This window comes from Eumetopias jubatus, unplaced genomic scaffold, assembly GCF_037043125.1.
Source record: "Eumetopias jubatus isolate StellerSeaLion01/CBP00866 unplaced genomic scaffold, mEumJub1_p1.0 scaffold_4, whole genome shotgun sequence".
NCBI classification, from domain to species: Eukaryota; Metazoa; Chordata; class Mammalia; order Carnivora; family Otariidae; genus Eumetopias; species Eumetopias jubatus.
Window position 1 is genome coordinate 160,965,890 of NW_028274810.1, and position 24,654 is coordinate 160,990,543.

At 42.9% G+C, this 24,654-nt stretch overlaps 1 pseudogene; it reads left to right on the forward strand.

Annotated features, from left to right (window-relative positions):
• The first annotated feature begins 8,354 nt into the window (after positions 1-8,354).
• On the forward strand, positions 8,355-9,300 carry LOC114213701 (sulfotransferase 1C1-like; annotated as a pseudogene).
• Positions 9,301-24,654: the final 15,354 nt, after the last annotated feature.

Genomic DNA, 24,654 nt, shown 5'->3' on the forward strand with positions numbered 1-24,654 from the left:
ATCTTTATGTCTAGGAAAGCCCCACCCAAGTGGAGATTGTGCTTTCTCCAGTGTGGGCTCTGAGCCAGGCCTGTAGGCTGAGGTGCTGGTTTCTGTAACAGACTAATTTAGAAACTCTAAACCTTTCTGTAATCTTATTTTCTGGCTCAGGTGGAGGTAGAAACAATCCAGAGACCTAAGATTAAATGAATAAGCCAAGAGAAAGAGGCAAAGATCTATTTCTCCATCCCCCAAGCTTATCAGAATCTCTGTTTTAGATTTTCCTTCCCTTAGCGTCCAACCACTGAGAAGCGTTCATAGCCAGAAGTAGACATCAGTCATCTAGAGTCATGGATGGGGGCTGAGCTCTAGTGAAGTCCCTCACAGAAGTCAAATAAAGCAATTGGGCTAAGGCAGTGAGGTGGGAGAAGACACAAGCAGGTGGAAAATGGAGGAAGTTAAGTCTAATTTTCAGTGAGGAAGGGCAGAGCTTTCCCTCTCCTTCATCTGGCACTAGGCCCAACCTTGGTATCTTGCTATTTCCCTTCTCTGAGGGGATCTCTCTCTCACCATCCCCCCACACCCCCCACACTTCTGGAGAGCAGGTTTGTCCACAGGGACCCCAAGGCCCTTCTTACGCCCACATCCACAGACTGTGCTTTCATATGCAGCTGTGGCTACCACTTTAAAGAGCCTGGTGTTCCTGTACCCACTGCCTTTTAAACCCTTATAGAACATTCTTCCTGATACCTTTTATTTAAATACATGTAATAAAACACTTTTGGGTGCTAGTGTCTTATGTCAATTTGATTTTACTCTTGTTGCTCTTTCCCAGCTACTCATGGAAAATTTGTTTTCTCTTCCTTCTTTGCTACCCTCAGCCACACCCCCACTCTCTGCTGCTGGTTTGACCACAGCCGGCCCAGGCCAAGAAAACATGGGTGGGCGGGTGCCAGTCTCTGACTGCTAGAAGCTGCTGGGGATAAGACTGGGGAGTTCCGGGGGTGGAGAGCGAAGGAGGGTGTAGCCCACAAACTTTCTCAAAAAGCTTAAGAGAGGTTTGGTTGTGTGTGTGTGTGTGTGTGTGTGTGTGTGTGTGTGTGTGTGTGTTGAGAATATTATGAAATCCTCATTCTGAATAAGAACAGTAATTGCTGCCCTTGGAAAACTCTCCAGTATATACTATTAAGTGAAAATGCTAATGATAAACAGTAGTATCTAATTTCACTTGCTGTTTGTAAAGGATGTGCATATATATACTTGTATAAGCCTGGAGGCTTATACAAGTATAAGGGGATTTGGGGAGGGAGGGCAAACAATTGTTTATAATGATTACTTCTGAAGAAAGAATTGGGGGGGCAACTTTTCATTGTACATGCTTCTGTACTCTTTGAATTTGTTTTTGACTCTAGGGCATGTATTGCCATTATAATAAGCAAGTTTAAAATTTTTTTTAAGATTTTATTTATTTGACAGAGAGAGACACAGCGAGAGAGGGAACACAAGCAGGGGGAGTGGGAGAGGGAGAAGCAGGCTTCCCGCGGAGTGGGGAGCCCGATATGGGGCTCTATCCCAGGACACTGGGATCATGACCTGAGCCGAAGGCAGACGCTTAACGACTGAGCCACCCAGGTGCCCCAAGTTTAAATATTTTTTAAAAGAAATGTTAATTTTCTGTCCCTTAGTGATTTGCTGAAAACCATTAATAAGATACTAAGTGGAAGTTGAGACTGAATAGGCTGGACAACATATAATACCATTTAAAAAAATTTTTTTAAGACTTATTTATTTAGGCGCGCCTGGGTGGCTCAGTCGTTAAGCGTCTGCCTTCGGCTCAGGTCATGATCCCAGGGTCCTGGGATCGAGCCCCATGTCGGTCTCCCTGCTCTGCGGGAGGCCTGCTTCTCCCTCTCCCACTCCCCCTGCTTGTGTTCTCTTTCTCGCTGTGTCTCTCTCTGTCAAATAAATAAATAAAATCTTAAAAAAAAAAAGATTGATTTATTTATTTTAGGGGGTAAGGGGCAGAGAGAGAGAGGGAAAGAGTCTCAAGCAGACTCCACACTCCCCCCACAATGTGGGGCTTGATCCCACAACCCCTGAGATCACGACCTGAGCTGAAACCAAGAATCAGACACTTAACCGACTGTACCACCCAGGCGCCCCAATGCCATTTTGAACACTTAGCATAGCTGTAATCATTGCTTTCTGTAATTATTTAATACTTATCAAAATCAAATAAGGGAGTAATTTACAATCCTCAGTTTATGAATGAGGAAAATAGGCTCAGAGAGGTTATATAATATTCACAAGGTCACGCAGCTAGTTAGTAAGTTCTTGGGAGCTGACCACTTCCTAAGGGCAAGCTACACATCTGCCTTGTCTACTAATGGAATCCCCAAATCCTAGCAAAGTGCCTGGTACGTGGCAAGGGGCATAAATACATTTATTGAATAACTGAATGTCTAATACAAAGCTTATGCCATTAACTAATACATTAAATTCCCCTCCAAAGTTATACTTGAGCTGGGCAAAAAGCACTTTATCAGCATATTCACAGCTGCAGGCACAGATTCTGAATCAGAGTGGCATCAAAAAAGACCCAAAACCTGAGGTAAGCCTTACCTCCTAGCACTGTACTCAGGTTTGTTCTCTAGAACTTTTGCTCTATACTCCCCACCTACTCAGGCAATAAAAGACATTTTTGTTTTTCCTGACTGATTTACTACCCTAGTATTTCATTCATTCATTCCCTCATCAAATATTTATTGAATACCTACCACCTTCAAGGAGTTGAGGATATAGCAGTGAAAAACACATATAAGGAGCCCTGAAGGAGTTCAGCACCACTAGATTGGCCTTACAAGAAATGTTAAAGGGACTTCTCCAAGCTAAGATGAAAGGATACTATTTAGTAAAAGGAAAACCATATGAAAGTATAAATCTCACTGGTAAAGGTAAATATATAGTTAAATTCAGAATGCTCTAATGTTGTAGTGGTAGTGGATAGATAACTTATAAATCTAGTATGAGGATAAATAACAAAGCATTAAAAATAACTATAATTATATAGCTATAATAATTTGTTAACAGACACAAATGATAAAAAGAGATGAATTGTGACATCAAAAACATAAAGGGGGGAGTAGAAATGTAATGCTTTAGTATGTGTTCAAAGTTAAGTTGTTGTAAGCTTAAAACAGACTATTATAAGATGTTTTATGTAAGCCTCATGGTATCCACAAAGCAAAAATGTATAATAGATACACAAAAGAAAAAGAGAATGGCATCTAAGTATATCACTATAGAAAATTATCAAATCACAAAGATGGAAGAGGGGGAGACAGGAACAAAGGAATTATAAAACAGCCAGAAAATATAAAACAGCCATGAAAAATGGTAATAATAATAATAATAAGTCCCTACCCATCAATTATTACTTTAGGTGTACATGGACTAAATTCTCCAATCAAAAGACATACAGTGACTGAATGGATTTAAAAAAAAGAACAAAACAAGATCCAACTACACATTGCCTACAAGAGACTCACCAGCTTTAAGGACACACACAGACTGAAAATAAAGCAATGAAAAAAGGTGTTCCATGCAAATGGAAGCCAAAATAAAGCAGAAGTGACTTACTTATAGCAGACAAAATAGACTTTAAGCCAAAGACTGTAATAAGAGACAAAAAAAAAGGTCATTATATAATGATAAAGGGGTCAATTTGACAAGAGGAACAGACGCAAAGGGAAAAATAGCAATATAATAGTAGGGGACTGCAGTGGCCCACTTTGAACAAAGGATAGATCATCCACACAGAAAATTAAGAAAAAAATAGACTTAAACTACATGTAAGATTATCTGCACCTAATGGGCATTTCCAGAACATTCTATCCAATAGCAGCAGAATACATATTCTTCTCAAACATACATGGAACATTCTCTAGGATAGATCAAATGTTAGGCAACAAAGCAAGTCTTAATATATTTATGAAGACTGAAATAGTACCAAGCATCTTTTCTGACCACAATGGTATGAAACTAGAACTCAATTACAAGAAGAAAACTGGTAAATTTACAAATATGTGGAAATTAAACAACATGCTACTGACCAGCCAATAGGTCAACAAAGAAATCAAAAGAGAAATCAAGGGGCACCTGACTGACTCAGTCGGAAAAGCATATGACTCTTGATCTCAGTGTCGTAAGTTTGAACCCCATGTTGGGGTAGAGATTACTTAAGTAAATAAATATTTTTTAAAAAGAAATTAAAAAAATAACTTGAGAGAAAATAAAATGTAAATATACAAAAATCATCTAACAAAAGTGATCCTAAGAGGGATATTCATAGCAAGAAATGCCTAGGTTAATAAAAAAAAAGATCTCAGGGCACCTGGCTGGCTCAGTTAGTAGAGCATGTGACTCTTGATCTTGGGGTTCAAGCCCCACATTGGGTGTAGAGATTCATCTAAAAGAAATTAAAAATAAATTTTAAAAAGCTCTCAAATCAACAACCTAACTTTATACTTCAAGGAACTAGAAAAAGAACAAACTAAGCCCAAAATTAGTAGAAAGAAGGAAATGAAAATACTCTGGTGTCTCTTCAGATCATATAAATCTTTCACCTTTTACTAAAGGAAAAAAGGAAATAAATGAAAGTAAAAAAGACAATAGAAAAGTTCAATAAAACTAAGAACTGTGGTTTTGTTTTGTGTGTTTTTTTTGAAAAGACAAACCTTTGGCTAGACTTACTACGAAAAAAAGAGGACTCAAAATCAGAAATTAAAAAGACATTACAACTGATAGCACACAAATGCAATGCATTATAAGCGTCTACTATGAACAATTAACACCAACAAATTAGACAAGCTAGAAGAAATGGATACATTCCTAGAAACACACAGCCTACCAAGGCAATCACGAAGAAATAGAAAACAAACAGACCGATAACCAGCAAAGAAATTGAATCAGTAATCAAAAACCTCCCAAAAAATAAAAGTCCAGGAACAGATGACTTCAATGGTGAATTCCACTAAACACAGAAAAATTAATACCAATTCTTCTCTGCAAAAAATTAAAGTGGAGGGGCATGTGGCTGGCTCTGTCAGTGGAGCAAACGACTCTTGATCTCGGGCTTGTGTGTTTGAACCCCAAGCTGGGTGTAGAGATTACTTAAAAAAAAAAACAAAAAACCAAACCTTAAAAAAATGTAAAGAGGAAGAAAGACTTCCAAATTCATTTTAAGAGGGCAGCATTACCCTGATTTGAAAACTAGATAAGAACATTCCAAGAAAAGAACAAAACAACATTCCAAGAAAAGTAAATTATAGGCCAGTATCCCTGATGAATACAGATGCAAAAAAATCTTAAACAAAATATTAGCAAACTGAATTCAAAAATACATTAAAAGAATCAAACACCATAATCAGGTGGGATTTATTCCAGGGATGCAAGCATGGTTCAACATCCACAATCAATGTGATACGTCACATTAACAAAATGAAGGATAAAAATCTATGATTATCTCAATAGATGCAGAAAAAGCATGTGATAAAATTCAATATCCATTAATGATTTTAAAAAACCTCTCAAATTGGCTAAAAGGGAATGTACCTCAACAGAATAAAGGCCATATATGACAAGACCACAGCCAACGTCAGACTCAATGGTGAAAAGCTAACAGCCTTTCCTCTAGGATCAGTAACAAGACAAGAAGGCCCATTCTTGCCACTTTTATTCAACATAATACTGGAAATTCTAGCACAGCAATTAGGTATGCAAAAGAAATACAAGACATCCAAATTGGAAAGGAAAAAGTAAAACTCTGTATTTACAGATGACACGATATTATATAGAGAAAACCCTAAAGACTCTACTAAAGACCTATTAGAGAACTAATCAACTAATTCAGTGAAGTTATAGGATACAAAATCAACACATAAAAATTAGTTATGTTACTATACACTAGTAATGAACTATCAGAAGGAGAAATTAGGATAACAATCCCATTTACAACTGCATCAAAAAGAATAAAATACCTAGGAATAAATTTAATGAAGTGAAAGACGTGTACAGTGAAAGGCATAAGACATTGATGAAAGAAATTGAAGAAGACACAAATAAACGGAGATATTCTATGCTCATGGATTGGAAGAGACATCTGTACTCCCATGTTCATTGCAGTATCATTTACAGTAGCCAAGACATAGAAATGACCTAAGTATCTGTCAAAAGTTAGCTGCATAAAGAAAATGTCATACATACACAGGATTATTATTCAGCCCTGAGAAGGAAGGAAATCCTGCCATTTGCAACAAATGGATGGACCTTAAGGGCATTATGCTAAGTGAAATAAATCAGGGGTGTCTGGATGGCTCAGTCAGTTGGGCATCTACCTTCAGCTCAGGTCATGACCCCAGGGTCCTGGGATCGAGCCCCACATTGGGCTCTCTGCTCAGCAGGAAGTCCGCTTCTCCCTCTCCCCTCTGCTCATGCTCTCTCTGGTTATCTCTCTCTCTCTCAAATAAATAAAATCTAAAAAAAAAAAAGAAGAAGAAGAAAGAAATCAGAGAAAGAGAAATAGTACATCTCAGCCCTTACATGTATAATCTTTTTTTTTTTTTAAGATTTTATTTATTCATTTGAGACAGAGAGAGAGTACATGAGCAGGGGGAGAGGCAGAGGGAGAGGGAGAAGCAGGCTTCCCGCTGAGTCAGGAGCCTGATGTGGGACTCGATCCGAGGACCCCAGGACCACGACCTGAGCAGAAGGCAGACGCTCAACCATTTGAGCCACCCAGGTGCTCCCTACATGTATAATCTTAAAAGAAAAAAAAAAAGTCATAGAACCAAAGTAGAAAAGTAGTTGCCAGCATCTGAAGGGTGGTGGAAATAGGAATTGAGTAGGTAAAAGTGTACAAATTTTCATCTATAAGGTCTAAGGATCTATAATTGATATCACTGTATTGTGTAACTGAAATTTACTAAAAAATAGAACTTAAATATTCTCATAAAAAAAAAAAGTGAGGTGGGGTGCCTGGCTAGCTCAGTCAAAAGAACATGTGACTCTCCATCTCAGGGTTGTGAGTTTGAGCCGCATGTTGGGTGTAGAAATTACTTAAACAAATAAAAACTTAAAAAAAAAGTGAGGTGCTAGATGTGTTAATTAACTAGATGGAGGAATCCTTTCAAAATGTATATATATGTAGCAAATCACCATAATGTACACTTCAAATACCTTACAATTTTACATGTCAATTACGTCTCGATAAAGTTGAAAATTTAAAAGTATAAAAATAAAAGAGACAATAACATAAGTTGACAAGGCTATGAAGACAAGCACATTTATTGTTCTGCCTTCTTATCTTGTTGGTGAAAATGTAAAATGGTGCAGCCACTTTGAAAAATCATGGCAGTTTCTTAAAATGGTACACATAACTTTACCATATGGTCTAGCAATTCTATCCCTAGGCATCCAACCAAGAGAAGTGAAAGCATTGATCACACGAAGACTCGCACAGGAATGTTCTCAGCAGCATTATTCATCATAACCAAAAAGTGGAAACAATCCAAATGTCCACCAGCCTGTGAAGAGGTGAGCAAAATGTGGTATAGCCACACAATGAAATACTGTTCAGCAGTACAAGAATGCAAGACTGATACTTGCTGCAACAGAGAAGAACTTCAAAAACATTGCAAAGTGAGAGAAACCAGTCACAAAAGACCATATATTATGTAATCCCACTTAGATAAAATGTCCAGAAGGGCCAAATTTATAGAAAGTAGATCAGTGGTTGCCTGGGGCTTGGGGTAGGAATGGAAATTTACTGCAAATGAGCAAGTGAGATCTTACCAGGGTGATGGCCAAGTTCTCAAATTGGACCATGGTGATACTTGTACAACCAGGTACATTAATAAAAGATAATTGATTGTATATTTAAAACTGGTGAATATTATGGTATGTTATCCTACCTTAACACAATTATTTTTTTTAAAGATTTTATTTATTTGAGAGAGAGAGGGAAGGAGCACGAGCAGGGGAGGGGCAGAGGGAGAAGCAGGCTCCCCACTGAGCAGGGAGCCTGACATGGGGCTTAATCTCAGGCCCCTGGGATCATGACCTGAGTCCAAGGCAGATGCTTAACTGCCTGAGCCATCCAGGTGCCCCTCCTCAATAAAATTATTAAGAAAAAATATCTGGAGGGGGGCGGAGCAAGATGGCGGAGGAGTAGGAGACCTGGATTTCGTTTGGTCTCAGGAATTCAGCTGAATAGGGATCAAACCATTCTGAACACCTAAGAACTCAACAGGAGATCAAAGAAAAGAATAGCAACAACTCTCTGAACAGAAAAGCGACCATTTCTGGAAGGCACAACCTGGACACAAGAGATTGTGGACATGATCCAAAATGACGGAGATGTGCAGAAGTGCCAGAGGGCCAACACCTTTGACCGGCATCCTTTCATCGAGTGGGCTCTATCCCCACCCCTCAACTCAGGTCTGGATCTGGCCAGCAAAATGCCTTCTCCTAGAACTATGAAGACTCACCTGCCTGTTCAGTTGCTGCCACCTTCCTTCTGGAAAGAAAATTCAAAGATTACCTAGGTGGCTAGAAATCCAAAGAACTGTCTGGTGTCCTACTACCATTTCTCAAGAATGACTAAAATGCGGCGCCTGGGTGGCTCAGTTGGTTAAGCGACTGCCTTCGGCTCAGGTCATGATCCTGGAGTCCCAGGATCGAGTCCCGCATCGGGCTCCCTGCTCAGCAGGGAGTCTGCTTCTCCCTCTGACCCTCTTCCTTCTCGTGCTTTCTATCTCTCGTTCTCTCTCTCAAATAAATAAATAAAATCTTTTAAAAAAAAAAAGAATGACTAAAATGATGCCTGACCCTGGTACGTGGGAGGAGTATATTGAGGCATTCAAAGCTGGAAAAGTGCTGTGGGGTTCCTGGTATGACCATGTGAAGGGATGGTGGGATGCAAAATACCAGCACCCTATTCGCTACCTCTTCTATGAGGACATGAAAGAGGACCCGAAGTGGGAAATTCAGAAGATATTGAAGTTCCTAGAGAAAGAAATGCCCGAAGAAGTCCTGAATAAAATCATCTACCACACCTCCTTCGATGTAATGAAGCAAAACCCAATGGCCAACTATACCATTTTGCCTACTGTCCTCATGGACCAGTCTGTCTCCCCTTTTATGAGGAAAGGGATGCCTGGGGATTGGAAGAACTATTTCACTGTGGCTCAGAATGAAGAATTTGACAAGGACTACCAGAAGAAGATGGCAGGGAACACCCTGACTTTCCGCGCAGAGATCTGAGGACAACAGGGTAATCCACCAGTCAGAACCTCCTTCCTAGATTTTAGACATTTGAGCCTCATAATCAAGAATACTTAAAACTACCATACCCATCCTCTAATCCTGACTTTTCCTACACTATCCATAGATTCTATGCCACTATGATATATTTCATCCAAATGTAATCAAATCCTGCATAGAAGTTTAAAATTAAGTTACATGATCATTCACATAGACACCTATCTTTTGTGTAACACATTCTAGGCACCGTGCAGTGATGCTGGGGAAAGAAAGATTATGATCTCTGGCCACTACACAGTATCTCATGTGGTACTAAGTTCAAGAGCAAAATATAAACCAAGGAATCCAGAATACTTTTTATCATCTCCTTAAAGATTAAAAAGTCCCTGTCTTCTGAAAAAAAAAAAAATTATTAAGAAAAAATATCTGGAGACTTTGGGCCAAGATATCACAGTGAGTTCCCTCTCTCGAAACCAACCCAATCACTCAAGAACAAATTAAGACAAAAAGTTCAAAGCAAAAATTACTAGAAAAAATTTTTTTAATTCATTATAGAACCCTGTATTAATTTTAAAGAGTTACTGATTAGATCCCAGTAAAAATTTCGAGATTCGGTTTTTAGGTTTCCATTCAATCATCCACTAGCCAGATAAATGAAGAAAACTTCCAGTTGGATTTCCAACTATATTTTCTTGATAGAAAGGAACGGGGGACGGGATCCTGGTGAAGGAACAGTGTTTACCTTCTGAAATGTGTTCCTTCTTTTTGCATGTGATCCCTTTGTCCTTACTGACAGATCTGCTCTTCTATCAGTCTCCCTAACTTAGTTTAATGGGCCTCCCCCCCCGCCAGGTTTGATTTTCTCCATCCCATCGGCCCCATCCTTCTACACATAGACCAGCTCTCCTCCCTGGTTCATTTGCCCTTGTTCTCTGGCTCCTTTTTTCTGTGCCTCCCTGCCTCCGCTAGTCCTTCTTCCTAGTCCTCCTTGCTAAGTGGAGAAACAGAGAAATATTCTTGTCCATTCCTTTCGGAGTCCTGTGTGGTTCTCCTGGCTGGTGGAAGGTGCTGGAATGTGACTTCAGCACATTCCAGTCAACCCGAACCGAGTTAGGGAAGAATGAGCCCTTGCACAATTAGGGGGAGTGTTTTATGGCCTGTTATTGTTACTCTTACATTGTCAGACTTTTCAAAGAAACAGAGGATTAATTATTGACAAAGTCGAATGAAACTTTCACTAAAATACTTCACACTTAGGGGGAAAAGGGGACCTAAAAACCAAGCATTTCAAGGAATTAAAAAAAAAAAAGTGTCTCCCTTCTTAAAAATTTTCATTTTTCTCAAACACTCTAAAATTGAAAGAAAGCCTCTGTGTGAGAGGGAACCATTAGAACTTTTAAAAGTATACTGTATTTTTTTATCTTTTTTCTAGCTACAAATAGAGATATAAATGAATAATAAATTTCTTTTAACGTCTGATAATTTTTTACAGCCTATAGAGGAACTTTCATGAATAATCATAAATTTCCTTCCCTTCCAGAGTGCCTGTGTGAAAAGAACATTCCATAAGAGAAAGATTATAATCATTGGTGGTAATTACACAAAACTCTGAGTCATTAGACACTATTAATTGTCTGAAATATAACTAGAAGAAAAATAAACATTGGGAGGAAATCTAGCATGACTACAATTAAGTTTAATTATGATCCCTCCAGTCTATAGGAAAAATCTCAAAGTCAGTGTTTCAAAATTGATCCAATTAACTTTTAAGTAACTTTTTAGTAATGTTTAAATAGCTTCTTAGTTATTTAACCAGCTAGCAATCTTTGTTCTTTATTTAGCTGGATATGACTCCAAAACTCCTTTTACCCATGTTTTCTGATGCCCCCCCTTTTTTTTAAGTCAGTGGTGGTCACACAGTTACCATTTGGTAGGAATCCAGTCAAGTAGAACACTTGACCGGAACCAGCTGTTCCGACCATCATGACAGGCAAATGGCTGCTAACCCCGAGCCCACGGCCAGGGCCTTGGAGCCTTTCTCAGCAACTTCGGAGCTGTCATCTGCCTCCCGTCACCTTGAGCTCCACACACCCACACCCCAGATCCTCCGTTCTTCCTGCCCTAGGTAAATACACCCATCCCCCAATTTGGGGTCCTTCCCAAATTTGAAACAATCTACACAATCCCGCCCTTCCTGTCCTGCAGGCCACCTACAACAGTAACTCAAGTCCCGTGCGCCTCACTTCTGAACTCTCTATCACCCCACCCCCTGCCCAACCTTCCTTGGCATTTCATGTCTGCACCACCTGAGGGGTGTCTCTCAGGTGCTTCCCACCAGTCGTCTGACCTCCAGTCTCCCTGCACCTCCATCTGCCAGGCACTCTGAGACCAGCACACTCGCTCACAAGCTCACGCACCACCTCACTCCTGGACTTCAAACCTCCACGAGGCTCTTGTGCCTCGGTGAACAAGTTAACCTCCTGTGCCTGGCGTCTAAGAACTTCTGGGCTCTGGATACACAGTTGGTCCAGGGTTACCTCACATGAATCCACTACCGCACTTTCTACTTCCATTGGCGTAGACCACACGCCATGTCCTGAAAAAGTTCTGTGTGTGTTCCCCACACCTTGTTTTTGCCTTCCCTACTGGGCATAAGCCTTTGTCAAGCATCTCTATCTGTCGGCTTTGACCTGCTTTGAACGCCCTTCCCCAGGAAGCATTCCAGAAGAGTTTGCCTTTGGCGGGGAATGATTTCCAGCCTCGCCTTCATTCTTGTAGCAATGAGCTTAAACTTCTCAAAGCATGGTGTTTTATTTTTAGAGCCATACTTTCCTCTGTAAACAGACTGAAAACTCCACAAGGGCAGGCAAGCAAAATGGTTTCTTCCTCTTTTGACATAATAGACAACAAAATACAGTGGAAAGAATATGAGTTTTAGAGCCAGCAAGTATGAGTTTGAAGCACCACTTAGCAGTTGAGTTACCTGGAGGAATTTACTTACCCACTCTGAGCCTGTTTTCTCATCTGTAAAATGGGGATGCTACGTAATACTAGCATTAGCCTTTAGTGAGAATAAAATGATGTGGTATATATATCCAAGATATTCCTTCAAAAAGCATTTGTTTTACCACTTCTCTTTGTATGTCAGTGTCTATATTATGCCTTATACATAGTAAGTGCTCAATTACAATAAAGGCAAAAGGATTTTGGTATATGTCTGACTTGTGTTGGTAGCCTTAACAGCTCCATCCTGCCCACAAGTGAGGCTGTAGGTGCAGCATCTGAATGGCCACACCTGTATTCCTGTGGGTCTGCATTCCAGCCTGCCTTGGTGGTTTTCAGAGTCCCCCCAGAGTTTCTTATTTATGGGGTACAGGGTGAGGCCGATTAAAAGCTCCGCCAGTCATTTTACTATGTAGCTAGAGTGGAGCATGACTGGCAATCCCTCAGCTTGATGATGTGGTGAGAAAAATCTGCCTGGTTTTGGTCTCAGTTTCATTTCAGTTCCTTTTTATCTGTTGCCCTCACTATAGAGAAATCCTCCTCAAGGTACTTCCCAGGCCCCACCTGAGCCTAGGCTGGGAACTGTGCTCTGGGAAATAAGATAATGAGAAACATACATCAAAAACACAGAAGATATCTATCAATGAAGAAGCAATGTGTTCATATTTACTAATGTATTTTTTAAAGATTTTATTTATTTTTTACAGAGAGAGCAGGAGGAGGGGCAGAGGGAGAGGGACAAGCAGACTCCTTGGGGAGCATGGAGCTTGACGTGGGGCTCAATCTCACAACCCTGAGATCATGATCTAAGCCAAAGTCAAGAGTTTGTTGCTTAACCGACTGTACCACCCAGACACCCCTATTAATGTATTTTAATACAGACTTCATAGCTATTTTCTTGCAGCCACTGAAGTAATAACTGCCACTCAGTTGACTGCATGGATGATATATATTGATCTCTATGTCCCTTTCTCTATACTCACTCAGTTTTCCTGTTGTATCAGGATTTGGGTGGAAAGAAGGGGAGAAGGGGGACTAAAAAATGTATGAAGCTACTTTTGAACTTCAGAGTACGGAAGGCTCACCTGGAGCCTTTGCTGATCATGCAGAGGAACACTGGAAATATTTGAGTTCAGTCAGTTAAACATGCAACTCTTGATTTCGGCTCAGGTCATGATCTCAGGGTCATGGAATCAAAACCCCACATCGGGCTTCTCACTCAGTGGGGAGTCTGCTGGACATTCTCTCCCTCTGCCCCTCAACCCCATGTGCATGCACATGCACTCTCTCTCTCAAATAAATAAATCTTTTTTTTTAAATATCTGAGATGGTAGATACCATAGCAAAGAGGGGATCAGGAGCGTGGTTTCATTCATTTATTCATTCATTCTTGCCTCTATTCAACAAAGATTTATTCAGTACCTCTTACATGTCAGGTACTGTTAGACAGGAGATATGAATATGAATAAAATAAAGTTCCTGCCGCTAAAATGGCACTACAGTGGCAATCACATAACAATACATAAATGTATCAGATAAAATTTATCCAATGCTATATGTCAAATATATTTCAGTTTTAAAAAATAAGTGAGTAAAGTTCCTGATGTCAGGGGGTTTGTACTCCAAATAAGTCAACAATTCCCACAAACATTTATTCAGTGCATTTGGTGTATAGGACACAGAGCCAGACATTGGATTAGGGGGATTAGATGAGATGCTCCCTTGGAAGTGATGATAGCCAGTTACTCAGAAGACACTCATGTCTTAGGCATTCTGCTAGGTTCTTCAGATACAGAGATTAACATGGGGTGGTCTTCACGCCTTGGAATTGGGAGTACAAGAGCTAGTTAAACAACTAATTCTAATACAATGTGGAGATATACCTGGAGTGTTTGGGGAGCATGGGCTGGTGATAGATGAAGCTGGAAAAATATGTTGGGGCCAGACTGTGAAGACATTGAAGGCCATGGTCAGGGGCTTGGACTTCACTTTGTGGGCTGTGCAGCCTTAGAAGGTCGTGGGGGCGGGGGGGGGGGGGAAGTGGCATGATCAGCCTTGTGTTCTGGAAGTGACCTGGAGACAGGCCAGTGAAGAAGCTACTATGATAGTCTCGGCAACTGATAATGAAAGCCAGAGCTAAGATTGTGGCAGTGAAGATGAAATGAGGAGTCAAATTCAAGACTTCCAGAATCACAAATGGCAAGATACATAAGAGGAAGGATGTGGGGAGGGGAGAGGGAGGAGGAACTGAAACTCATAAGACCTAGCTTGGGTGACTGTGTGCATGGGGAGCCTATTAACCAAGCTAGGAAAGAGGGGAGGAGAGCTCAGTCTGAGGCATGGGAATGAGGGTAGAAATAATGACCTGTTCCAGTTGGCTAGCTGTGAAAGGTCCAGTTGGAAGATTTATGAGCAGCTGTAAATACAGGTCTGGAGTTCGGGAGCAAAGTTGAAGCTGGACATGGAGATAACAAGAGATAGTTGAAATTATGGGAAGAAAATGGATGTCCAAGGGATAAGTAAGGTAAAAGAAACCAATGAGGGGTGCCTGGGTGGCTCAGTTGGTTAAGCGTCTGCCTTGGGCTCAGAGTCCTGGGATGGAGCCAGGCGTCGGGCTCCCTGCTCAGCGGGGAGCCTGCTTCTCCCTCTCCCTTTGCCCCTCCCCCTGCTTGTGCTCTCTCTTTCTCTCTCTCTCAAATAAATAAATCTTTAAAAAAAGCAAAACAAAGCAATGAAAGAGACCAAAGAGGATCTATCACCAAAGTAGCAAAAGTAGAATAGGATGGAATTTTTGGAGCCATGGATAACAGTTTCCAGAAAAATATACGTGGTCAAAATGTGAGAGCTCAAGAATGAAGAAGGTTCACCTTTGAAAATCTCATCTCTGTCATGATTCAAACATCATCAATGTGCTCATGATTCCTAATCTATATCTCTCATCCAGAGCTCTCCTCCAAATTCCAACTCATTCATCCATCTCAACAAAATGTATAGCCCCCTTCTATGGGCCAGACACTATGATGATTGGAAGACAGTGTTCCACAAAATAGTCATGATCTTGCTCTCTAGGAGCTCCCAACACAGAGATTTACAGACACACACCAGTGTGATGACACATATGAGAATAGACAGGAGGGATCCCTCACCCAATACAGGCTTCCTGGAGGGAGAAACATCTTAGCTGAGACACGAAGGAGAACAAGTTAAATAGAAAAAAAGGGAGGTGAAGAGTTCCCAAGTCTGGAGATGAGAGGAGGCCAGTGTTTTCTGTGAACTGGGGAACTGTAATGCAGCCAGAGGAATGGGGATAGGTGAGTCTGGGATGCGAACAGAGGACAGACAACACAGGGCTTTGAAAGCTGTGTTAATTATAGACTCATAATAGCAAACACACAATTCCATGTGCACTTAATATGTTTTGAGTATTTGAGTTGCATTAATGAATCTTTAGAATAATCCTAGGAGGTAAGTACTACTAGAATTGACATTTATCTAATGGCAATAGTCGTTCATTGAAAGGTTTGAGTAAGGAATTGGTGTAAGCAGGATGTCCCTACATGAAATATGAAAGTCATGGGGCACCTGGGTGGCTCAGTCGGTTAAGCATCTGCCTTCGGCTCAGGTCATTATCCCAGGGTCTTGGGATGGAGCCCCCATGCCAGGCTCCCGGCTCAGGGGGAAGACTGCTCCTCCCTCTGCCTCTGCCCCTCCCCCTGCTTGTGCTCACTCTCTCTCTCTCTCTCTGGCAAATAAATAAATAAATAAATAAATAAATAAATAAATAAATAAATAAATCTTAAAAAAAAAAAAGGAAAGGCAATACGGAAGTCGTCATCATGGCTCTCCCAAACCAGCCTCTTCTACATTCTTTGCCTCAGCTCTGGTACCACGATCCTTCCAGTCAGTAAGCTAGAAACTAAGGAATCCACCTTTACTACCCACTTCTAAATGCTTACTAAACCTTGACAATTTTACCTCCAATTCTTTCTGCTCATTCTCACCCCCTGGTTTCAGAACCTCCTGTCTCTTAGGTGCCCTACGACTCTGCCACAACCTCCCACTGCTCCTGGACTCCTCAAGGTCTATGTCCCTTCTTTAAGTCTGTCTCTCTCTAAAATGCAAACATGACCAGCCGAGGTCTCTACTTTCAACACACCATGCCTTCCCATAGCCCACGAGTGTGGCTACAGCCGCGCCACTCCCATGGTTACAGTGGCTTGCTTCCAAGACAGTGACGCGCCAGCCGGGTGACATGTTCACACCGGGAGGCTCTGCTCTCGGCCCTTTACATGAGTTAACTCAGTTCTCACAGTAATGTCCAGCTCCCAGCCCTCGGCCTGAGTGTGCTCTGCCGCACAGCTTTCCTCTCCCCTCCTCCTCCAGCCTGGCAGCCCACTGCCTAGCCCAGGGGCTGGAACAAGATGGTACCGTCAAAATAACGTTGCCCACAGACCACTGGGCTGACCTGCTCTTCCTAACCCACCTTGGATTTTTCCCCCTTCTATTCAGTTTTACAATGTTATGCCAATGTTGGAACTCAGGTTTGTTTGATTGAAACTGACAAAGACAAGGTCTAAATTAGCTCCATTCATTCAGCGAATCTTTTTTCAAGTCTTTCTCTATGGCAGGTCCTGTGCTAGTGCTGGAACAAATAAATAGTATAGACTACCTTAAAAGATGGCCCCCTTTCATTTGCCGCACCAAGATGGGACCGCAGGGAAACACAGCAGATGGTCCCCTGCCAGTTCCCATAGCACGCAGCGCACCCTTGGCTCCCTACACAACACACAGGATTCCGATTATCTGTCTACCTGTCTGTCTTCACTCTAGACCAGATTCCCTGAAAGGTGGGACATGTTCTTTTCTCTTTATATCCCAAAGCCTAAAGTGATCATCTATGGAACGGAAATGAATTCGAGTACTTTTCAGGAATACAGCACTCAAGTTCTAGCACACGTTCTCACATGTGCTAACGATGGGCCAAGTACTCCCCCTCCCCCCCTCCCCCATGCTTCCCTCACGTTAGCTCAGGTAATCTTCAGGAGCGGATGAGGCAGGAACCAGCACTAGCTCCATTTTCCAAATGAGAAAAAGGGCGAAGAGAAGGTAGGTGACTTGTCCTAAGACACTCTTCGACGCAGAACGCCGTGTATTCCTCAGGTTCCACTGTTGGTCTAATTTGAGTCTTCATTTAGCTACAACCCGAAACTCCCTAATCCTGCCAAAATCTCCAAATCTCTGTATCTCTCTGGCACGTGGTGTGCTCGTTCGGAAAAATGTTTCCAAGCATGCTGTCATTAGAATCGCTACTCCCAGCAGAAGCAGAAGAGTAGAATTCTGTTTTGTGCTCACACAAGGTTTAAAAGGAGACCTGGGTGTGTACACATACTATGGACATGTGTGGGGGTAGGGGAAAGACATATTTTTCAAGCAAAGTCAAATTTCTCTCTTTTGTAGCCAGGTCATTTTTGGAGCATTTAAATTCCAGCCACAAAAAGGGCTTTCGTTTCTTGAGCTCTTTGGCCTCCCACTTTAAAAGGAAGAAACTCTTCCCCACACCACCCCCCCACACCCCCACAACTGGATTTAGATAAGCCTAGAGCCAAAACCACCCTGTAGATTGCAGAACAATTGGCCTTCAGGTGGGGCCTAAAGAAAGACTTGAATTCTTAGGGGTCACCTGAGTGCCTTTTGCAGCACCTCCCCCTGTTCTCCCTGGGGGGGTTTCTCTCTCTCCGCTTTCTCCCTCTATCCCCCCTCCCACCCTCATTTATCTATGTAAAGGTACTTCAGAGACTACCTGCTGACTCCCCGCAGATAGCCAGCCCGCAGTCCCCACCCCTCCCACCCACACCCTCAGCACCCAGGATGAGTCCCCGCTGGGCCTGTTACCCGACACTGAAGACCCCGGTGGGGGAGGGCTGGGAAGGGCAATTCAGCTGCCTCCTTCCAGGAAATCCCAGGTGGCCTCACCTGCATCCCTCTCTCCAGTCCTCCCGAAATAAGCAGCAAACGAACTTTCTCCAGCCTCGGACTTTGCTCCCAGGTGTCCCACACCCCCAGTTCCTCTCTGCCCCCTAAATGCTTTCCACTCAGGGGCCACCAAGTACCAAAGCATCCCTTACGGTCCATTTCCATGCCCTACCTCAAAGATACTCCAAGACATAAAGTCAAAACAAACTTTTCATTTAGTAAAAACCCAGTCTTTTCCAAAGACGCACCAGTAACTTTATTAGCATTAACTTGAAATGTCATAGCATATATATGTTTGCTTATATTTGTTCATTCCCCTCATATTTTTACTGAGCAGCTATTATTTGCCTGCCTGGTATGGTGTTATGCGCTGATAAAAAGTCCTATAAGAACATGCTTTTTTCCTCAAGGAGCAGGAAGCCCCCCAGGGAGACAGACAAGTGCCAACATGAAACTCCCCAGTGCCACGTTAGGGGCAGACTGGCACAGGGGTGAAGGCAGCCTAGGAAGGGCAGCCAGGGCCTTCCACTTCTCCCTTCGGCCCTCTGCCTTTACCTGAGACGCAGGCAGCAAACCCTGAATTTCCCTGGGGCTTCAGCTTCAAGTGTGTCTTGTGCCTCCCTCCCTCCCTCGCTCATTCTTTCCCTCAAAACATGTTCTAGGAGCCCCGCCTGTGGGGAGGCCCTGTTCTAGACACTGGGGAAATGGTGGTAACGGGATTGTGACCTCTGGGGGCACACACTCTCGTGGTGGAGGAGCCTGGACGTGGGAAGGTAAAGAAGCAAACATAAAATGAGTTCAGATGGTGCTAGGTGCTGAAAAGATGTAGAAGGCGGTAGCTAGAGAGCTCCTGGAAGTAAGAGGGGGCCATTTCTGCAGAAAGGAGGGAGCAGGGAGGGAGAGCATGTGGGTCTGAGCCCAAAGGGACATGCAAGTCTCCTGTGCAGAAGCAGCAGGCTGAAAAGCGAGGCAGGGACAGGGCCAGAAGATGGGAATGAGCCCGGCCTGCTGGAGGAGCAGAAGGAAAACCAGTGCAGCCCCGGTCCCAGGGAGGGGAGGAATGGGAGGCGCTGAGGTCCCCCGTGGGACGGGTCAGGTCGCAGGGGCCTGGTAGGGATAGGAGGCAGGGATTTGATCCTAACCGCAACAACCTAGGAAGGAGTGCAAAGCTGGACATATTCAGTTCATTGTTCTGTAAACAAACAGAATATAAAGCTTAACTCTGTACCAGGCTCCTATCTAACTACTTTATAACATGTCCTCGCATACAATCCTCACAACAACCCTGGGAGGTTAGGTATTCCGATCCATTTTGGGGAGGAGAAACTGAAGCCTAAACTGATTAAGTAGCTTGCCCCACGTGACTCAGCTGACAGTGTCCGGACTTGAAAGGGAGCGTTCTGGCTCCGGGGTCCTCACGTTTGACTAGTATTCCCGCCTCACAGGAGGCTGAAGATCCATTATTAAATGGTATCTTTAAAAACAGATGGGAAAAAAAAATCCCTCCCCTCTTTTGTCTCCGACCAGAGTTTTTCAAATTCCCAGAAAGCAGTTCTTTGTCCAAGAGTCAGGGAAACTCTTAAAATCATTCACACATTCTTTCAATGGATTTATCCGGAGAGGCAAAGAAGTTTCTAGGCCCACTTGCCTGAGGCCTGGGCACGTGCTCCTGGTGTCCTGTTTTGTTTTGTTTTAAATGCCCTCAGTTAAATGCTCCTAAGACTATAAACCTTTCTTTGTCCTACTTTGGACTTTTTAGAACTGTAACTTTTGGCCTGGTATCTCTCTCCTTTGAAATTCTGATTCCCCCTATAGCACTTCATCAGTATTCATGGTTCTGAAGGCAGCACTTCTCCCGGCCCGCTGGGAACTGATTCTCGGGACTGATCTGCAAGCGCTAGCCCCGGGCTCCTCAACCTTGTTGTGCACACACAGGACCTGGGCGGCGGGTTTCCAAATGCACGCAGGTTCTGACCCAGAAGGTCTGGGTGGGGCCCGACTGTCTGCCTTTCCAACTGGCTCTCCGGGGAGATGATGCGGGGGCGGCCTACGGCCGACTCCATGGCCGGAATAGCAATCCCAAACCTTATCACCGGGCGGGCGGCTTTTCTGGGCGACGCGGAATAAAGCACAAGAGGAACGTATGACGAAGTTCAGAGAGCCTCACTTCGGGGCTTTACAGCAGGGAGCCTGGACCAGACATGAAACAGTTTCACCATAAGCTCTCTGAACACACTGCGAAACTGGATAAGATCGCCACGCAGCGGGGCTTGACGCAGTCCCGGCTTCCACGTGGTTGGGGGACTGTCTCCGAATCTGCAAACCCTCGGGGCAAGAACGGGGCTGGGCCAACGGTTCTGAAATTCCTTCCCAAGCAGCAGGAACTTGGGATGGCCACACAGTCGGTGACTGCGGGCTCGAAGGAGCCCCCTTGTGGGTGGAGAGGCTGCTAACCCCCTTCTCCGGCACAGGAGTGGGAGTAGGGGAAACGGGGTGTCAGTCCTCCCGCTCCGCCACCCCTCACACACCTTGAGGCCTAGCTCCTTCCCCAGAGGACTGCCATCCAATAATCTCTCCAAATCCTCAGGGCACCTGTGTTGGAAAGACACAGCTCTTGAGGGGCATCACCAAGTGAGCCAGCCCAAAGCCGAATGAATATAAAGACTGAATTGGAAACAAAGACACTCATTTCATAAGATGCAGGGATTAGTTATTCCTTAAATAATCAGTTGGATTAATTATGTCTTCAAACAAGTAAAAAAAAGAAAGTCACCAGTCTTACCTCTTACCTGGTCTATGCTTTTATCCGTACTTGACTTGAATTCCGTCTTTGATAGCATATTAAACATTTTTACTTTATAAGCTACAAAATCTAGCAGCATACATTAAGCCACAGGGTAGATGCATGTTCCTTTGTTACCTTATGCTGTGCGTTAGGAGTTTTAAAAAAAATTAAATATGATTAGTTTATCCCAACCCCCTCCCACACCCAGTAGGTCGTTAGGGACAGACGTTCTAGAAAGCCTCCCTGGGTAGAAAGCCTCCGTGGAGACTTCCCTCTCATGCCAGGGCAGTGGTCCTCACCGCCATCTAACAGCTGGTTCCCTGACTGGCAGTCTTTCCTTGCCCACCACAGACAAAGCCTCCTAAGCATACCGGTAGTCCTTGGAGCCGCAGTCCTGCTCACAAGCCTCCAGCAACTCTCTCGCTGCCCACCAATAAAACCCAACTCTGAAGCCTGCCACCGAGGGTCCCTTTCCTGGCCTTTCCTACTTTTCTAGGTTACTTAACCTCTCTGAGCCTGCATTATTCATTTAAAAACCATGGCCCATAATACCAACCGGTCCAATGTGTGTTTTAAGGATTGCATGTGGCCTCAGGAAAGACCGCCTCTCGGGCAGCCAGGCCCATGGTGAGTTCGCAGAAGATTCGATTTCTATTTCTGGTTCACAACAGACATTGTCTTCCCGATTACTTTTTCTTAAGTTTACTGAGCACTTTCCTGACTGACCACTTGCTGGGGTCGGAGGCCCCTTCCATCCCCACACCATCTACACTTCCTGTCTTTGCTTGCCATTTTACCTTTATTTGTGTGATTGCTCGTGAACATCGGGCTCCCCCGTTAGACTGAGAATTCTGTAAGGGCAGTGGGCACAGTGGTCCCTGGTGTCCCTCACAGGGCCTGACGCACGCAGTGGGTGGTGCGAAAGTACATTTCCAAGCTACAAGCCCAGTTTGACTTATCACCACTTCCTAATGTTTTCCATTTTTCCCAACATACCTCAGCTGCTGGTCTGTTTTAACACAACTCACAGGAGCTCGCTCAGTGGTTACTTATGAATAAATATTGCCCTCTGACAAGGCACCACATATTTTCAGCGTGAACATCTGTGGCTTATAAGGACAAAAGAAGAAGAAGGAGAGAAAGAATGAAAGGAAAATAACAAGATAATGAGCAGTGATGTTCCTAAGCAATGAAGCAAGCAGGTCGCCGCACAGGCTGATTGGAGTGATAATGAGTGACTTTAAGGATCCCAGAGCCAGGAAAGTGGGGAATGGTTGTGTCTCCAAGAAATTACAGAATTAACTGGGGCCCCCCCTGAAAACCAATACCGCATTAGTAGATTCTTACTCTATCATAAATGCAACCATAAACTATTTTCGGAAGCTGATTTAAGTATTTTCAGGGGTTATTGTGACTTGGCATAATTTCTACCTTCAAAACCTAACCACTACCACCCCCATAAAATTAAACTCCACTAAATTATAAGCGCTTGGAGGCAAATCAGGGTCTTTTACATCTTGGTGTGGTCATAAGTCATAAAGATGGAACAGTTTAGAAATCAATGTATCTTCTGGTGATAATCAGCCAACACTCTCTTTTAGGGAATGCTCTTTGGCTGCATATCAAAACTTATTGAGTTAACACACATTCGTCAAAAATTGGTACTATTTAGTCTCATCAATGAATTTGAAATTTCAAACACAGACTTGTAAAGACTCCATTGTGCTGTAAGTATGCTAGATTTTGCCAAGTGCTGATAACATTTTTGGCATAGTTTCAGTTCTTAGTGGTATTGCATATTTATTACCTAAATTACATAAGCTATCCGTGCTTACTGTAAATAAAAAGAAAGTATACACTTACGCAAAAAGAAGAAAAAAAATCACATAAGATTCAATTACCCAAAGATAGGAATTATTAATATTTTGGCTTGTAATTACCCATACTTTTTAAAAATCTGTGTGTGTGTGTGTGTGTTCTCTCTTAATGAATACTTTAAAATTACATTGATGGTTATAAAAACGAATCATAGAATGTTAGCAGTGAGCGACTATAGCCTAAGCCCTTCATTTGACAGTTGCAGAAACTGCAAGATTCTTTCCTGAGGGTTGAACATGGCTGGACTATAATTATAGCAGCTTTGAAAATATGAGGCCTTTAGGTCTCAGAATATAATTCATGTTTTCGCTTGTTCAAATCACAGTGGCACAGGACTCCACAGACACTATGTTCTAGAACAACAACAAAAAATACACAACAGGATAGAAAGGGGGAAATTAGATCAATGAAGGTTCATAAGAGTCAGATAATGCTCTTATCAGACTGATAATGAAGTCAGTTATTCATACTAGATAAGTACGTTCAACCAAGAGTCACAAAATTACATTGTAATTCCCACCCTACTAGTGACAAGACTTGTGACTTTGGTAACCTCTCTCTGCCTATTTCCTCATCTGTAAAATGGGAAGTATCCCATTTTCCATTCCTATTTTCTACAAACCGAATGAAATACAGAATGTGAAAGTATTTTTTTTTTAGAAAATTTTTAAAAGATTTTATTTATTTATTTATTTGAGAGAGAGAGAATGAGAGACAGAGAGCACGAGAGGGAAGAGGGTCAGAGGGAGAAGCAGACCCCCCCGCTGAGCAGGGAGCCTGATGCGGGACTCAATCCCGGGACTCCAGGATCATGACCTGAGCCGAAGGCAGTCGCTCAACCAACTGAGCCACCCAGGTGCCCAATGTGAAAGTATTTTTAGATGTAAAGTGTCATGCAGAGTAAGGTGGTTGAAAGGGAGCAGAGGAGCACTAAACGCATAGACTGATGATGGTCTAACAAATCATAAATTTGTGTCTTCCCTGAGGCTACAAAGCTTTCCCCTGCTTGGTATCCCTCTCCATTTGAATGGATGCTCTGTGCGTACGTATGTGTGTGTGCATGTGTGTTGTGTGTATCGTGTGTGTGTGTGTGTGAGAGAGAGAGATTTTATATCACTATATTCATATTTCCTTCACCCAACTATCACATTGTATTGTCATTCTTGGTTTCTGTTTCTGTTTTCCCCACTAGATAGTAAACTCTTTATTGATGAGGGGGTTTGGGGGGCATTTTAGCCCTGCTCCTCATCTCCATCAGCCCCCCCTAAGACAAATTTCCTCCACTCCTTCACTCAGACTTTGCCAACCAGATTACCTCCTTGAGCCCTTCCCACACCTATACCTCACCCTCTCAGGAAGTTTTTAGGAGCACCATTAACTCTCTTCCAGCATCTAAAATAGTGCCTAGCAGCTAACACTGTAGACAGTCAGTGAAGGTTGGTTGAGGGCGAATGAAAGAGAACCCAATCAGTCTTTAAGAATGCTCTCTTCCTGTCAATCAAGGCCTCCTTATATTTAAATCTTTGAAATCTGATCATGGACAGTTTTGGTTTGATTGTTCAAGAAGGGCCATGACTTGCAATAACTTGTGATTTGCTGAAGAAAGAATGAAAATGAGGTACAGGACCAGGCCAGGGTCAGACCCTCACCTCCTGGGTAAGCCAGCCCAACCCCCACCTCCTGAACATGGCTTTGTTATCACAGATGCAGCCATG